The sequence below is a fragment of the Mus pahari genome, chromosome 3, assembly GCF_900095145.1.
Source record: "Mus pahari chromosome 3, PAHARI_EIJ_v1.1, whole genome shotgun sequence".
In the NCBI taxonomy this organism is placed as follows: domain Eukaryota; kingdom Metazoa; phylum Chordata; class Mammalia; order Rodentia; family Muridae; genus Mus; species Mus pahari.
In genome coordinates, this window is record NC_034592.1 from 85,062,912 (window position 1) to 85,067,441 (window position 4,530).

Below are 4,530 nucleotides of genomic sequence, written 5' to 3' on the forward strand. Positions count from 1 at the left end.
ATAGTAGCCTTAGTTATAATAGTTAGATGCTAGAAAGAACCCAGATGTCCCTCAACAGAGGAATGGATACAGAAAATGTGGTATATTTATACAATGGAGTACTACTCAGCTATTAAAAACAATGAATTTATGAAATTCTTAGGCAAATGGATGGATCTAGAGAATATCATCCTGAGTGAGGTAACCTAATCATAATAGAACACACATGATATGCACTCACTGATAAATGGATAGTAACCTAGAATACCAAAGATACAATTTGCAAGCACATGAAACTCAAGAAAAAGGAAGACCAAAGTATGGATACTTCATTCCTTCTTAGACAGGGGAACAAAATACCCATGGAAAGAGTTACAGAGACAAAGCATGAAGCAGAGACTGAAGGAATGATCATCCTGAGACTTCCCCACCTAGGGATCTACCTCATATAAAATTAGCTTGAGCTTTCTTACATGACACATACCTTTCAGAGTTAAAATGCAAAAAGCCATTTAATATGAGTGAGAAAAATCTCACAGCACAAGCTCATCTCAGAGCCATGCCCGCATCTTGTATTTAGACCCAACAGTTCAATGTGCCTGTGTATAAAGTAAAAATGAGTGCCCACAGCAACCACTCACTTGCTCAGGAAGCAATGGGAGACCATATACTTACCTTCCTTATGACTAATGACCTCAGTGGGAAAGCACAATTAGCCAGTCCATTAATCAGTGCTCTGTGGTCTGTAGCCATGGGTAGTGTCAGAAATAAGAAACTCTTATCAGCCTCTAATCTTGATCTCTTGTTACAGAAAGCAAACTCATTTATAATGAGAAGTTGTATTTATTCCCAGATATATCTAAGTTAATCAAGATAGGACACATTTAAGTGACTAGCATTAAAGAAGGAGAGTTGAGCCAACTTTCATTCAACTACTAATTTTTCTCTACTGTTATACTCATTTATTTACTCAGCAAAAATGTGGGGGGCCATCTGTCAAATAGCATGTACTCCACTTAAGACCCATGTAGTATTTTAGTCTTTTCTCTGCTGGTGTGGCAAATATCTAAGACCAGGTAGTTTTGAGAAATCGGGGGCTTTTGTTCTTCGTTTTGTTTTGTTCTTTGTTTTTCTAAAGCTAGGAAGTCTAAGGGCGTAGCACCAGGGTCTCCATGGCATCTGGCTAAGGCCTTCTTGTTTCACAGCAGAGAACATAGTAGTCTAGATGAAACATATTTGCTACTTGATCTCTGTCTTCTTAGGAAGCTAGTAAAGTGATCACATGCACCTCACCTCCATGGCTTCATTCAATCTCAATGGCATTGTAATGACCCTACTTTCAACATATGCGAGACTATATTCAAGCCATCGCATTGTGTCCCTGGCTCAACAAATCACATTTCTTTCAAACTGAAAATGCATAATTAAATTCACTGGACCCAAACCTTTGGCTCATCTCAATATCAACGACTACATTCAATGTCCAGAATCTCATCTGAGAATCCAATCAGGATCCACTGTGACAGGAACACCCACTAACCATGACCTCGTGAAACCAGAGCAAGCTTTCTAATTCCAAAGTTTAATGGAGTATACAGGCTGTAGGTCACTCCTATCTAAAAAGAGAAAAATGAATAAGAATCTAGAGTAACAAATCTCAAGTGAGTCCAAAAACTAACAGAAAAACAAAAGTGAACCTAAAGCTCCAATGTAATACATTTTGAATCTACACTCTGCATCTTGTACACAGTGATAGGGGCCTGGACCCAAAAATTCTCAGAAAATGCCTACCCCTCATAATTTATAACGTTTTTGTTGGAATCTTATGTTTACAGCCTTGCATTTATAGTGATTCAGGTGGGCAGTTCTGTGCAGTGGCAGCCCCTCAACCATACTTTAACAAGAAACTACCATAGTTGAGACTATACAAGGCTGTTTCCAAGGCTCTGGAAATCTCAAGAGCTCTTCCCTTGCACCTTGTCCTTTCTTGGAACCCTTTGATTCCTTCAACAACTACATGGAAGAAGTAGTAATGCTCCTACAAAGCCACAGACTGCATACGAACAATATTTACAGTCTGGCTGAAAATTGTTCCAGGATTAATTCATCATCCACTTTCAAAGTTACATCTGCATTTTGTAGCATTGTATCCTACAGTAACAGTGCTTGTCTCTATTACCAATTTTCCATCTCAGATCATTTTCTGTTGCTATAACAAAATATTTAACATTTGGAGATTTATGAGATAGTTTAGTGATTCATAATTCTTAAGCTGGGTGAGCAGGCCCAAGAGTAAGGTATGGGAATGCACTCAGATTCTTATTAGAATTTTTTTTTTTTGGATCATCATGATCAAGACATTAAGGACAAGACAGAATAAGAGGCTTGCTTCAGTTCTCTTCCTTTCACTATAAAGCCACCAAAGCAGGCAGGTGGTCCCCACTGTCAATCATCTACTAATTAACTATCATAGGCCTCATCTCAAAAATACTAACATGAATTTATGGATTAATTTTATGACATATAAACTTCAGTTTGGGTGGTGAAGAGATAAATACAAACCACAAAATATTGATAAAGGTGATTAGAAATGTATAAATCCTTCAAGATTAGAAATGCTTCATGCTGAAAGTATACTCATTGGCATTTGTTAAGGTGTGACAACGCAGACATTATTCAGGCATGTTGGTATAGATATAAGGATAGCAAAGGTATTTTCTATAAATAGAAAATCGCTTGATAGTCACTGTTGAATGAACTATTAAGAGGTAATAAAAACTATGAAGGCTGCCTAGAGGAAGAAAAGCATTGAGAATAACATTTTTAAAGAGTACATCTTAGTCTCTGCCCCTTGATAGTTCACTCTCTGCTTCTTGCCTACTATGGGGAAGTCTGCTTGGTTCTGTCACATGACTCCATAGTGATGCTCTGCCTCCACAGAGGCCCAGAAACAATAAAGCCAAGCAACCACAGACTAAGACTATAGGAACAGAGAAGCAGGATGAGTCAAACAGATACTGTCTGTGGAATAAAACTAACCAAATATAGAAGTTAATTAGATATCACAGGTAGGGTGTGCTTCATAAACTGACTTAGAAGAGTTCTTTACTAAAACTACACAAAGTACACAAATAGCCCTGAGAAAAAGCCGAGGCTTTTGACTAAAATTTAACTGCAACGGGAAGTTTTATTACTTATTAATCAGGAAAAGAAAGTGTTATGAAGCCATTGCCTAGATGGGACTATGTCTTTTCTTTCCCTCTCTCAAAAGTTACAAATTATCAAAGGTTCTAATCCAAATATAAAATGTCAAAGTTTCTTTTTCATTTGAGAACATACTGTGGTCAAGTAAACACTAGGGAAAGGTCTTTATTATGCACTAAAGGTGGTATTTGTCTATAAAGATAAACAAAATCATAAACCCATTCCTCAATAAAATAAGATGAGAATAACTGATGGAACCCAGCATGTGTTGTAGTTATTAAATTTGTTCTATAAGTAAAATTCACAACTCACAGGCTTTCATTATTCATCAATGATCAAATCTAGAGCAGATAATAAATAATGTATATAAATAGTTCCTAAGGCAAGAACTTATCATTCTATATTCTCAAGAGAAAACATCTTAATACATGATCCAAAATACTGTCAGTAATTTAATGGCTTTTAGCCATTTACAATTCAAATGTTAACCTTTTCGTAATTTTTAACAAAATATTCCTCAACTAGTCCATTTGTTCCATTTAGATTTGACTTTTATCAAATGAAGATCAAAACAGTCTGTGATAATGTAATCAGGTAAGAGGGAACACGGCATTTCCTTTCCCCCTGATTTTGCAAAGACAGGGGAGGTTAGCATGGATTTCTGTAATTCTGTTGATGGTGTCTAGTATATGCTACCCCATAATGTGGCAGTGTGACATATTGAGTACTTCAGCTGATAACATTAGAAAACAGCAGATGTGCAAAGGTGTCTGTGGTTCCTCTCCTGTAAAGGAAATCATAAAGTTCTAACGTGAGAGGTGCTCTATTCATAACCAGGACACAGGTGCATAGCTGCATGACATTTCCTGGAATAATGTAAAGAAATGTGTATTTACTCCTATATAAAGAGCACCTACAGACTAAAGAAAGGATTCTATATAAGCCCTGCTTGGTTAACGGAATGAATGAGTTTATTAGGGTTAGTAACAAAGCACAGGTGACTCTTATGTAGGAACTAGGAATAGCTATGAAGTCCCCTGAGCACTTACTAGCAGCCATTCTGCTAAAATGCACCATCCCAACTTCTCCTCTTAAATGCTGATGATGAGCATACAGGGAGTGGAAAGTGGCTTTTGTAAGGGTCTTAGGAACTTTGTGAGCCTCTCGCTTCTACAAGAGACCTTGAAGGGGCTCCACTTTGTTATCCTACTCTTCAGAGATGCTTCAGCTGCTCTACTGCAGGTTCATGTCAAGTCTGGAAGAAACAGCTAGATCATGTGCATCCTTTCCTCAAAGATGAACAAGGCATACAGAGGAATTCGAGCAACAGGCTTGCTGTTTCTCCTG